This window comes from Coturnix japonica (genome assembly GCF_001577835.2).
Source record: "Coturnix japonica isolate 7356 chromosome 7 unlocalized genomic scaffold, Coturnix japonica 2.1 chr7random549, whole genome shotgun sequence".
Classification (NCBI taxonomy): domain Eukaryota; kingdom Metazoa; phylum Chordata; class Aves; order Galliformes; family Phasianidae; genus Coturnix; species Coturnix japonica.
Genome location: NW_015439649.1, coordinates 29136 through 43321, shown reverse-complemented (window position 1 = coordinate 43321; position 14186 = coordinate 29136). Strand labels below are relative to the sequence as shown.

The 14186-nt window shown below is 46.6% G+C and overlaps 1 long non-coding RNA gene and 1 other non-coding gene across 2 annotated transcripts; both read left to right on the top strand.

The window, feature by feature from the left end:
- The first annotated feature begins 2021 nt into the window (after positions 1-2021).
- On the top strand, positions 2022-6236 carry LOC107306885. The gene is made up of 3 exons (XR_004305749.1): positions 2022-2410; positions 3011-3886; positions 6026-6236. It is a non-coding gene; the product is annotated as an uncharacterized LOC107306885 (long non-coding RNA).
- On the top strand, positions 4000-4190 carry LOC116652593. Its single transcript, XR_004305750.1, has one exon. It is a non-coding gene; the product is annotated as a U2 spliceosomal RNA (small nuclear RNA).
- Positions 6237-14186: the final 7950 nt, after the last annotated feature.

Sequence of the window (14186 nt, the reverse complement as noted above, 5' to 3'; positions counted from 1 at the left end):
AGGCATTGAGCTGTAGGCCGTGCTCGATCCATAGCACTGAGCTGTCACTGGCGTGCTCCATCCCATAGCACTGAGCTGTCACTGGCCGTGCTCCATCCCATAGCACTGAGCTGTCACTGGCCGTGCTCCATCCCGCAGCGTCCCGACCCGGCCCTGGATGCGGCCGGACGGGCCGCGCGCTGCCTGACGGACGGCGGAGCGGGCGCGGGGCGAATCGTGAACTCGCGCATGCGTATTGCCGTATTAGAACGGGCGCATGCGCAGTGCGGCTCAGAAACCCGCGAGTGCGTAGTGCCGTTCCTGAATCGGCGCATGCGTAGTACGGCTGCGGAACTGGCGCATGCGTGGCGCAGTTCCGAGATTGGCGTTAAAACTGGCGCTTGAACGCTGCCGTAGTGCAGAACCGCAGCGACATTTACAAACCGGCGCGAGAGCGGGCGCAGGTGCGCTGCCGTGCCTGAACCGGCGCATGCGCAGTGTGGATCCGGGCCAGGCGCATGCGGTGCAACTCTCCGCAATCGGAGCATGCGCAGTGCCGCTCCGGAAATTGGCGCATGCGTGGTAGCTGTTCCGGAATTGGGGCGGAAACTGACGCCTGCGTATTGCCGGTCCCGAATCGGCGCATGCGTACTGCGAACCAGAGCTCGCGCATGGGTGATGCCGGTCCGGAATTGGCGCGAAAAACGGCGCCTGCGTACAGTCGTTCCTGAATTGACGCATGCGTAGTGCGGCTCCGAACTTCGCGCATGCGTATTGCTATTCCTGAATTGGCGCGAAAAATGGCGCATGCGTCTTGTCGTTCCTGAATTGACGCATGCGTACTGCTGCTCCGGGGCTTGCGCATGCGTATTGACCTTCCTGGATCGGCGCGTGCGTATTGCCGTTCCGGAATTGGCGCATGCGTAGTGAGACTCCGGACCTCGCGCATGCGTCTTGCCGTTCCTGAATCGGCGCATGCGTGGTGAGACCCCAATCTCACCACCGGATCGACCCTCCGCGTCGCTCCGATGTAACGTTGCTCCAACATCACTCCTTCATCTTAAACTTCTGTTTCCTGCACAGTCCCTGCATTGTCACCCCCAGCACCTGCCCAACACCACCCCGTCACTCCCAAAGTCAACCCAGCATCCCCCCAACAACGTCACCCCAATGGTGTCACCCTGCAGCATCACCCCGCAGTGATGCCCCATATCCCACCCACGGGCCCTGCACGTCCTGAACCCCAGGCTCAGCCCCAGCATCGATCCCTGCTGTCACCCCACAGAGGAGCCCCAGCATCCCCTCCCCGCATCACCCAAAATCACCACCCACAGTCATTCCGCAACCTGAACCAAGCATCACCCCAACGACACCATCCCCCAGCGACACCCCAGCATCACCTCCCAGTGTCAGTCCCCCACATCACCCTGGTGTCACTCACAGCATCAGCCCAATGTCTCCCCCCAATGTCACACCACCCCATCACTGCAGCATCACCCCAGTCTCACCACAGTATCAACTCTCAGCATCACTCCAACAAGGTCACCCCTCAGTGTCACTCCAGCATCAGTCCTTGATGTTAAACCTCAGTGATCCCCAACATCATGGTAGTGTCGCATCCAGGTTCAGCCCAACATCACAACTGTCACCTCAACAATTTCACCCCAGTTTCACTCCCCAAAGTAACACTGGCTTCACCCCACTGCTCCTCCTCAGCATTACCCCAAAGCAACCTCCAGCATTTCTGCAACATCACACCCAGTGTTTTCATGATGTCACACCCCAGCATCCCTCCCCAACATGACCCCAGCATCCCCGCCCCACATCACTCCAACAGCTTCAGCCCCAAGCATCATTCCCTGATGTCCCCCCCTGTGAAGCCCCTCCATCATCAAAGTGCCATCACCACAGAGTCACCTCCACAACCAGCTGGGAAGTGCAGCAGTGACAGCAACTTGCAGCAGATGAAGGTCAGCTCCAGCGCAGCAGCAGTGAGCACACTCACAAAGGAAACAAAACTGCTCCACATCAAAAGGCCTCAGGCTGGCAGGAACCCACACCCTCAACATCACCTCAACAATGATATCCCAACAGTCACCAATTGTCTTTGAGGACAGATTGGGATCAAAATACGTGGGCTATCGTAGCTCATCCACTGATAAAGTTCCCTTTGTTGGACATGCAGACTGCACTGCCTGCCAGTCATTGCCATGCCTGTATGGGAGCTGTGAGCTCACAGCCCAAAGCAGTGATGGAGCACCTGGAGAGGGGTGTAGCCCTGTGAGCACAGGTGGAAGCAGTTCCCAGGACCAGCTGAGGCTGAACCCAGCTCCACTCCTCCCTGGCCACATTTAAGGGCTGGCAGGAAGAGAGGCAGCATGTCTTTCTGGAGCCTGCTTGCTTAGGAGCATGGGGTGAGCCATGGAGTGGGGTGAGTGATCCCTTTTTTATTTTAAGGCTGTAGTCTTCTCTTTTTGGTGGATCCTGACCATATTTAAGGGTTGGCAGCAGCAGAATCAGCTTCTGTACCTGATTGCTTCCTTAGGAGTGTGGGGTGTTTGTCTCTGGAACGGGGTGAGTGATTCCTTCTTTATTTTGGGGCTGTGAGCTCTGTTTTTTTTTAGGGGGTTGTGACCACATTTAAGAGGTGGCACCTGCAAGGGCCACATCTGTCCTTGGGGATAATTTTTCTGTGGGGTGAGCAAGGCTTCTCGGGAAGGGGTGAGTGATTCCTTCCTTATTGCAGGGCTGTGATCTACCCCTTTTGGGGGATCACAGCTACACTGAAAGGCTGGCAGCCATAAGGGCAGTATCTTTCCTTCGGGACTGCTTCCTTTGGAGTGTGGGGTGAGCTCTGGGTCTTGGATTGGGGTGAGGGGTTCTCTATTTCAGGGTTGTGATGCCCTCATTTTAGGGGCATCCTGACCATGTTTAAGGGTAGGTAGATGTAAGGGTGGTGTTTCTCCCTGGAGATTGCGTCCTGTGGTGAGTGTTTGTCTTTGGAATGACTAAATGATTTTTTTTGTTCCAGTGAGCTGTGCCATCTTTGGGTATCCTGACTGCGTTTAAGGGCTGTAAGCCTGAAGGGCGGCATCTCTCCTTGGGGACTGCTTCCCGTGGAATGCAGGGTAAGAGCATTTGTCTTTGGAAGGGGGTGTGCGGTCCCTTCCTGGGAGCAGCCCTGCGGAGAAGCACTGGGGGGTCCTGGTGGACGAGCAGCAGCACATGGGCCAGTGATGTGCACGTCTGGCCTAGGAGGTCAGCGATATCCGGGGCCGTGTTAATAGAGGAGCGGCCAGCAGGGAGAAGGAGCCGATTGTCGGTGCAGCGTCAGGGCGAAGGTGGGGAGCTGCTGGGGGCGGCTGCGCCCGCGTTAAGGAGCCGTGCGAGGAGCAGCGACACCGACAGCGCGAGATACGACGCGTCCAGCGGGATCCGCTCGAGCAGCCCGAGGGGACACGGCGGCCGTCAGGACTCCCGGCACCGGGCCGGACATGGGGGGTCATGCACTTGGATTTGCCCACGGCGCTGCCGCCCAGGCACGTGATCTTCACGGCCTCCGCAGCGCCGCCCTCAACCGAGGCCTCAGCCCGGGGCTGCTCCGCTCCAACGCTGCGTCCCCGCTGCGCGATGCATTGCGTCATCACCCGCGCGCCGTCGTACTCTGATGACGTCATCACAGCTGCGCCGTCTCGTGGGGTTGAAAGGCGGGGTCAGAGCTGGGGGCGGAGCCTGCGGAGTAGCGACCAATGAGAGGGAGGGACGGGCGGTGGGCGGGGCTTGAGTGGAGGGGCGGGTCTATGCTAATCAGAGCCGCGGGGGTCGCCGGGAGCGCTCCGCCACGATGAACCGGGGCCCGGCGGAGCCGCTGTCGGGGACGGAGCGGGAGCGGCACCGGCGGAGCGGGGTGGGAGCGGGGCTGGGGAGGAGGCGGAGGGGGCGGGGCGGGCGGCGGGTGAGTGACCATGAGGTATCGGGGGCGCGCGTGGGGCCGGGTGGTGTGCGGGCGGCGTTACAGGCATCGCTTCTCGGCCTTTTGGCTAAGATCAAGTGTAGTATCTGTTCTTATCAGTTTAATATCTGATACGTCCTCGATGAGAGGACTTTATATTAAACGGATTTTTGGGTGCGGGAGTTGGACCCGGAGCTTGCTCCCTCCGCTCCGCGCATCGTCCCGGTATGGCAGTACTTCCGGGCACGGTGCACCTCCCCCGGGAGGAGCGTGGTGGTGAAAGGCAGAGCTGGGCCCAGTGCTGGGCGGGTGTTGAGGTGATGGCCGGATGAGGGAAAGGGAGGGCAGCTCAGTCAGTTCCACGTGGCGCCGAGTTGCTGCGAGTGTGGATCTGCTGGGGGAGCGAGGCCCTGCACAGGGATCTGGACAGGCTGCACAGCTGGGCTGAACCAACGGGATGAGGTTCAACAAGAACAAATGCCGGTCCTGCGCTTTGCCGCACAAAACCGGGCAGGCTACAGCTTTGGGCGCGAGTGGCTGGAGGATTGTGCGGACGGAATCGGACCTGGGGGTATTGATGGACTGCTGGCCTGAACATGAGCGACCAGTGTGCGGGTGCAAGAGGATAACGGCAAATCCTGACCCCTGTAATAGTTATGATGAGCAGTGCTGCCAGCAGGAGCAGAGAGGTGATTGTCCCCCTGTACTCAGCACTGGTGTGGCCACACCTCGAATTCTCTCTCCAGTTGTGGGCCCCTCACTGCAAGACACTGAGGGCCTGGAACGTGTTCAGAGGAGGGCTACAAAGCTGATGAGGGGTCTGGAGCACAATGGGGCCATATGAGGAGAGGCTGAGGGAGCTGGGAATGTCCAGCCTGGAGAAGAGATGGCTCAGGGGAGACCTCATTGCTCTCTATAACTTCCTGAAGGGAGGTTGCAGTGAGCTGGGGGTTGGCCTCTTCTCTTGTATTACTTTTTGGAAAGTGTAGTCAGGCATTGGAATGGACTGCACAGGGAGGTGGTGGAGTCACTGACCATGGGAGTGTTCAAGAAACGTCTGAATGTTGTGTTGTTGAATATGATTTAGCCAGGAAGTATTGGTGATGGTTGGACTAGATGACCTTCTAGGTCTTTTCCAACCTTGATAATTCTGTGATTCTGTGTGTGTGTGTAATGTGTGTGTATATATACATATATATGTATATATATATGTGTGTGTGTGTGTGTGTGTATATATATATAACTGTGTATGTGTGTGTTTGTATATCTGTGTTTGTGTATATATCTATATCTGTGTGTATGTGTATATATCTATATGTGTCTGTGTGTATATATGTATGTGTATATGTGTGATGGTGGTTGTGTCTGTGTGTGCATATATATGTGTCTGTGTGTGTATATATATGTATGTGTGTATATGTTTTTATTTATATGTGTGTGTGTAGATATATGTGTGTATATATATATGCACACATCTATGTGTGTGTGCATATACATATATGTGTGTGTATATGAGTGTGTGTATATAAGTGTATTTGTATAAGTGTGTCTATATAAGTGTGTATATGTGTGTGTGTATGTATTTGTGTATATGGGGCTGTATTTGTGTATGGGGGTGTATATGGGTGGCTGTGTGTGTATATGTATGTGTGTGCATAAAACTGTATGTGTGTGTATGAGTGTATGTGTGTCCATATGAGTGTATGTGTGTCTATATGAGTGTGTGTGTATATGGGGGTATATATGGGGGTGTGTATGTGTGTGCGTATGGGGGTTTATATGGGTGTGTATGGGGGTGTGCATTATTGTGTGTGTGTATAAGTGTGTATATATAAAGTATATGTGTGTGCTGCTCCCCCTGCAATTCCCATATCCGCCACTAGGTGGCAGCACCAGTAGTGGAATCTTCAGTCCCAATCAGTGATGGACAGGATGGGGGAACTGCTTTGTTAATGGGGTGTGGGCATGGAATCGATATGGAACCTAATGGGGGGACCCTATTGATTATGGATTACTTCAGCCTGTATCTATAAGGTAGTTTGTATTTATGGTGCTGCTGCCTTTATTAACCCTACCTGCTTTCCATCCCTGTAGGTTGAGGTTGGATTCCTGTTGTCAGTATGCCCATTCCAGATCCATTTCAGCTCTGAATTCAACATCTGTGTACATAGAACAAAGACAAGGACCCAATGTGTGCAGGATGGATCCCAATGTGTGCTCACATTGCAATGTGGGACATCTATCCTGTTGTCTCCTTACTGGGTATCAATGAGCAACAACATTCTTGCTGGATCCCAATGGAGCTGCAGATCAATCCAGCCCTCATATTCATAATGGATCCCAATGGCAGGTGCTGATCCAACATGGTACCAGGATCTGGATGGACAGAGTAGAGATGGGTCCCAATTGCTTTTACATGTGGCTACATCCTATAATTCATCTTATTATTTGCCCAATTCAGCCTCTGCTGTGTCTCCCTCTTCATCTCCCTCATTGTCTTCCTCTTCATCATCTCCCTCATCTCCCTCATCATCATCATTCTAATCACTGTCATTGTGTCCTCATTTGCTGCCTGTTCTGCTCTCATATTTCCTGTGTCTCATTCTCTGATCATTCTCTGCCTCTCACTCTAAGAGCTCTCTGCGTGTTGTTCTATAACCATTAATTGATACTCAGTGTCCATTCATTCTGTGTTTCATTCTCTACCCATTCATTGCCACTTATTATCCAATCATTCTTTGTGTCTTATTCTGTAACCATTCATTGCTCTTCCTTCTCCAATCATTCTCTTATTTTATCAGCTTTCACTGCCATTCACTGTCCAATCATTCTCTGGTGTTTCATTGCGTCAGCATTTAACTGCACTGAACTGGCCAATCATTGTTTGTGTCTCATTTTCTAGCTCTTCATTGCCACTCATTATCCAATCATTTTTTGTCTGTCTTTTTCTATCCATTCGCGGCCTCTCATTGTCCAATCATTCTGTCTGTCTCATTCTGTTACTATTCATGTAATTCATTGTCATTGTGTGCATCTCTCTCCCCATTCACCTACGCAATTCATTGTCCAGTCAATTCTCTCTGTCTCATTTCTAACCATGTTATTGCTATTACTGTCCCCAATCATTCTTTGTGTTTTCATTTTTGTCACCAAATTTCAACGTCTTTCTGTCCAATCATTCTCTGTCCTCATCTTACCGCATGTCACTGTCATATTGTCCCAATTGTTTTTGGTCCTGTCTCATTGTCAACGATCACATCCATCAGTCCAAGTCAGTTCTTGTTCATTCGTTACCTTTCACTGCACTCACTAGCCAGACATTCTCCGCTTTCATGATTGAGAGCTATGAACTCCACTCATTGTCCCAACCAATTCTATGTCTCATTCTCTATCACAGTCATTGCCCCTTACTGTCGCAATCATTTGTCTGTGTCTAATCCTCTCCCCACTCCACTGTTACTGTATGTGTCCAATCATTCTCTGTTGTTTATATTGGTTAACCATCATTGCCACTTGATGTAACAAAAATGTCTGTTTTTTTTTTCTCCAGTCCAATTCACTGGCCAGTCATTGTCCAAATCATTCTCTGTGTCTCATTCTCTTACCTTGTCACTGTCACTCACTGTCCAATCACTCTCCTGTGTTTTCATTTTTACCTAACTAACTACAACGTCAACTTTCCAAGCAATTTCATGTCCTTATCTCTATCCCTTCACTGTCAACTCACTGTCCGAATCATGTCCTGTGTCTGATTCCTGTAAACCATTTACTTCCCCACTCATTGTCCAATTCTTTTTTGTCTTTCATTCTCTAACCATTCATTGCCACTCATTACCCAATCATCAATCCAATCCTAACCCTAATCCAATCATTCTCTATGTCTCATTATCCATTCACTGTCACTCACTGTCCAGTTGTTTTCTGTGTCTCATTCTGTTACCATTCACTGCCCTTTATTGTCCAATCATTCTCTATGTATTATTCTCTCTCCATTCAATGCTACTCATTGTCCAGCCATTCTCTGTGTCTCATTCTCTATCCATTCACTGGCACTCACTGTCCAGTTGTTTTCCGTGTCTCATTTTCTCACCATTCATTGCCATTCCTTGTCCAATCATTCTGTGTGTTTCATTATTTAACTATTAACTGCCATTTAGTGTGTAATCATTCTGTCTCATTTTCTACCCATTCATTGCCATTCATTATCCAATCATTCTCTGTCTCTCTTTATCCATTCTCTCCTCTTCATTTTCCAGTCATTCTCTGTGTCTTATTGTGCAGCCATTCATTGCTTCTCCTTGTCCAATCACTCTCTGTATCTTATTCTTTACCCATTCATTGCTACTCACTGTCCAATTATTCTGTCTCTCATCCTATAACCATTCATTACCACTTGTTATCCAATCATTCTCTGTGTTTCTTTCTCTCAGCATTTAGTGCCACTCCTTGTCCAATCATTCTCTATGTTTCGTTCTTTAACTATTAACTCCCACTCACTGTCCAACCATTTTACGTCTTATTTTCTCCCTATTCACTGCCACTCACTGTCCAATCATTGTCTGTGTCTCATTCTCTCAGCAGTCAGTGCCACTCACTTTCCCATCATTCTCTGTTATTCTCTAACCCTTCACTGCCAATTCTTGTCCAGTCATTCTCTGTGTTTCATTTTCTATCTATTCACTGTCACTCATTCTCCAATGGCTTTTATGTCTCATTCTGTACCTATTTACTTTCATTCACCGTTCAATCATTCTGTGTCCTTCATTCTGTAACCCTTCAGTGACACTCAGTATCCAAACATTCTCTCTGTTTCATTGTCTAAGCATTGACTGTCACTCAGTCACCAATCATTGCCTGTGTCTGATTCTCTACCCATTCACTGCCATTCATTGTCCAGTCATTCTCTATGTTTCATTATTTCACTATTAACTGCCATTTAGTGTCCAATCATTTCATGTCTCATTCTCTACCCATTCATTTTCATTCACTGTCCAATCAGTCTTTGTGTCTCATTCTGTAACCTTTCATTGTTACTCTTTGTCCAATCATTCTCTGTGTCTGATTTTGTCACCATTCACTTCCACTCATTGTCCAATCAGTCTTTGTCTCTCATTCTTTACCCATTCATTGACACTCACTGTCCAATCATTCTCTGTGTTTCAATCTCTCAGCATTCATTGCCATTCACTGTCCCATCAGTCTTTGTCTCTCATTCTCTCACCATTCACTTCCACTCATTGTCCAATCATTCTCTGTGTGTCATTCTCTGACCATTTACTTCCACTCATTGTCCAATTGTTTTCTCTGTGTCATTCTCTAAGCATTCATTGCCACTCACTGTCCAATCACTGTCTGTCTCATTCTCTACCCATTCACTTCCACTCATTGTCCAATCATTCTTTCTGTNCTCACTGGCCAATCATTCTCTGTGTCTTATTCTGTTACTATTCATTGCTATTCATTGTCATTGTGTCATTCTCTCCCCATTCACTACCATTCATTGTCCAGTCATTCTCTCTGTCTCATTTCCTAACCATTTATTGCTATTTACTGTCCAATCATTCTTTGTGTTTCATTTTGTCACCATTAACGGTCTTTTATTGTCCAATCATTCTCTGTGTCTCATTCTCTACCCATTCACTGTCATTCATTGTCCAATTGTTTTCTGTCTTTCATTTTGTCAACATTCACATCCACTCAGTGTCCAATCGTTGTCCTTGTTTCATTCTGTTACCTTTCACTGCCACTCACTGTCCAATCATTCTCTGTTTCATTATTTAACTATTAACTCCCACTCACTGTCCAACCATTCTATGTCTCATTCTCTATCCAGTCATTGCCCCTTACTGTCCAATCATTGTCTGTGTCTCATTCTCTCCCCACTCACTGTTACTTATTGTCCAATCATTCTCTGTGTTTATTTGGTTAACCCATCATTGCCACTTAGTGTACAATAATTGTCTGTTTTTTTTTCTCCAGTCATTCACTGCCAGTCATTGTCCAATCATTCTCTGTGTCTCATTCTCTACCCATTCACTGTCACTCACTGTCCAATCACTCTCTGTGTTTCATTCTTTACCTACTAACTACCACTCACTTTCCAAGCATTTCATGTCTTATTCTCTATCCCTTCACTGTCACTCACTGTCCAATCATTGTCTGTGTCTCATTCTGTAACCATTTACTTCCACTCATTGTCCAATTCTTTTTTGTCTTTCATTCTCTAACCATTCATTGCCACTCATTACCCAATCATCAATCCAATCCTAACCCTAATCCAATCATTCTCTATGTCTCATTATCCATTCACTGTCACTCACTGTCCAGTTGTTTTCTGTGTCTCATTCTGTTACCATTCACTGCCCTTTATTGTCCAATCATTCTCTATGTATTATTCTCTCTCCATTCAATGCTACTCATTGTCCAGCCATTCTCTGTGTCTCATTCTCTATCCATTCACTGGCACTCACTGTCCAGTTGTTTTCCGTGTCTCATTTTCTCACCATTCATTGCCATTCCTTGTCCAATCATTCTGTTTGTTTCATTATTTAACTATTAACTGCCATTTAGTGTGTAATCATTCTATGTCTCATTTTCTACCCATTCATTGCCATTCATTATCCAATCATTCTCTGTCTCTCTTTCTCTATCCATTCTCTCCTCCTCATTTTCCAATCATTCTCTGTGTCTTATTGTGCAGCCATTCATTGCTTCTCCTTGTCCAATCACTCTCTGTATCTCATTCTTTACCCATTCATTGCTACTCACTGTCCAATTATTCTGTCTCTCATCCTATAACCATTCATTGCCACTTGTTATCCAATCATTCTCTGTGTTTCATTCTCTCAGCATTTAGTGCCACTCCTTGTCCAATCATTCTCTATGTTTCATTCTTTAACTATTAACTCCCACTCACTGTCAAACCATTTTACATCGTATTTTCTCCCTATTCACTGCCACTCACTGTCCAATCACTGTCTGTGTCTCATTCTCTCAGCAGTCAGTGCCACTCACTTTCCCATCATTCTCTGTTATTCTCTAACCCTTCATTGCCAATTCTTGTCAGTCATCTCTGTTGTTTCATTTTCTATCTATGTCACTGCTCGACTTCCTTCTCCAATGGCTTTTATGTTGTCATCTTATCCGTATTTACTGTTCATGGTCTCGTTCCAATTCATCTGCTGTCCCTTCATATCTGTAGACCCTTCAGTGACACTCAGTATACAAAATCTGCGTCTGTTTTCATTGGTCTATAGCACTCGACTGTCACTCCAGACCCGAATCCATTAAGCTGTGTCTGATTCTCGTATCTTCTCACATTCGTCAAGTGCCTAGAATTCATTACAAGTCCATTCATTCTCTAGTGTTGTTATGCATTTCATTTCGATACTAGGACTGCCATTTATGTCTCTAATTAGTTTTTCATGTGCTCATCTCTCTACCCAGTTCAGTTTCATTTCACTGTCCAAATCAAAATCATTCTTTGATGTCTCATGCTGTAACCTTCATCACTCTGTTACTTATTATGTCCAATCTAGGTCTCTGTGTCTGATTTTGTCACCATTCATTCACTCATTGTCCGAAGTCAGTTTTGTCTTCAATTCTTTACCTCATCTCATTGACAACTCACTGTTCAAGGTCATTTCTCTGTGTTTCATCTACTTCACATTCATTGCCATTCTCCAACTGTCACGCATCAGGTCTTATTGTCTCTCATGCTCGTCACCATCTATCAGATTCCATCATTGTCCAAATCATTCTCTGTGTGTAATTCTCGTGACATGTTACTGCGCCACCTACATTGTCCAACTTTTTCTCTAGTGTCACTATCTCTATAGGCATCTCATTATGCTCACTTAACAACTGTCTCCAACTCTCACTGTCTGTCTCATTCTCTAACCGCATTCACTTCCACTCATTGTCCAATCATTCTTTCTGTCTCATTCTGTATCTATTCACTGCCAATTACTTTACAGTCATTCTCTGTGTTTCCTTCTGTATGCATTCATTGCCACTATCACCTGTCCCAACCTCATTGCTGTGGGCTTATTCTTTACCCATTCACTGCTACTCACTGTCCAGTCACTCTCTATGTTTCATTCTCTACCCATTCACTGCTACTCATTATCCAATCATTTTGTGTTTCTCATTTTGTAACCATTCACTGCCACTCGTTATCCAATCATTCTCTCTCTTATCTTTACTCATTCTCAGGGGGGGGGGGGGGGGGGCATGTACTCGTACTGTCCAGCTCTCTTTCTTCTGTCCATTCTGTTATACTATTCACATCTCTAAACCTTGTCCAGTCATTCTCTTCGTTTCATTCTTTACCCATTCACTGTAAACCTTGTTATCCAATCATTCTCTGTCTCTCATTTTCTCACTCCTTCACTTCCAGTTATTGTCCAGTCATTTCAGTCTCTCATTCTCTTTTCATCACTGCTACTCATTCTCCAATCATTCTCTGTGTCTCATTCTGTACCCATTCATTGCCCTTTACTGTCCAATCATTCTCTGTGTTTATTTGTTTAATCCTTAAGGGCCATTCACTGTCCAATCCAATTATTCTGTGTTTCATTTTGTAACCATTCATTGCCACTCATTATCCAGCCATTTCTCTATGTCTTTTCTCTATTCATTTCCCTGTCCTCATTGTCCAATCATTCTCTTTGTCTCATTGTCTACCCATTCACTGATACTATTTGTCCGATCATTCCTGTCTTCTCATTCTCGTAACCTCATTCACTAGCTACTCATTATCCAAACTCATTCCTGTGATCTAGTCTGTACACACCACTGCCACTTCACTGTCCATAATCATTGTCTGTCTCTCATTTTGTACCCATTGATTGCCATATCTATTCCATACAAATCCCTAAGTCGAGAACAAAACTCCATAACCCAACTCACTATTATTTTATTAATTTGGATAAAAATGGCTAAACTGCCTGAAAAAGGCCAACATGGCAGCGGTGGAGGGGAAAGGCAGCGCTAGTAGGGCAACCCCCGCATCAAGGTGTACTCATCCTTTCCCAGCCGCCACAGCAGATTGCCCTTGGAATTTGACTTCTTTGCATGTGTGCTCTGTATATGCATGGCCAGTGCACGACATAGAGCCCAGATGGAAAACTTGCTTCCACAAAGCCTGCTTAACGTAGACAGAAAAAGGGTTTCCTTCACATTCATCCACTTAGCTGAAGTCCTGGACCTCATTGGACGTTCAGCAAATATTTCTGAGGCTCTACTTATATATACAATACTGTCCAATCATTTTCTATGTTTCATTCTTTACCTATTAACTCCCACTCACTGTCCAACCATTCTATTTCTTATTTTCTACCCATTCACTGCCACTCACTGTCCAGTCATTGTCTGTGTCTCATTCTGTAACCTTTTACTTCCACTCACTGTCCAATTGCTTTTTGTCTCTCATTCTCTAACCCTTCATTGCCACTCACTGTCCAATCATTCTCTGTTTTATTCTTTAACTATTAACTCCCACTCACTGTCCAACCATTCTATGTCTCATTCTCTACCCATTCACTGCCAATCATTATCCAGTCATTCCCTGTGTCTCATTCTGTACCCATTTACTTCCACTCATTGTCCAATTGGTTTTTGCATTTCATTCTCTATCCCTTCCTTCTCTGTGTTTCATTGTCTACCCATTCAGTGCTTCTCATTATCCAATCATTCTCTGTCTCTATCCATTCACTGCCCCTCGTTGTCCAGTCATTGTCTCTGTTTCATTCTGTACCTGTTCACTGCCCCCACTGTCCAATCATTCTTTGTCTCAGTCTCTCCCCATTCACTGCCATTCCTTGTCCAATCGTTCTCTGTGTTTCATTCTATACCCATTCAGTGCCACTCAGTATCCAGTCGTTGACTGTGTTTCATTGTCTCAGCATTTAGTGCCGCTCACTGTCCAGTCATTCTCTGTGTTTCATTCTTTAACTATTAACTCCTACTCACTATCCAATCATTCTCTGTCTCTCATTCTTTAACCCTTCACTGCCACTCATTGTCCAGTCATTCTCTGTGTTTCATTCTCTCACCATTCAGTGCTACTCACTGTTCAATCATTCTTTGTATCTCATTCTTTACCCATTAATTGTTATTCACTGTCCAACCATTCCGTGTCTCATTCTCTCACCATTCACTGCCATTCACTGCCAAGGTCATGTACGTCTCTTCCAACTTCTCGAACTCTCATTTGCTACTCAAGTCAAGAAACTCATTTTCTTGTGTACCCTCA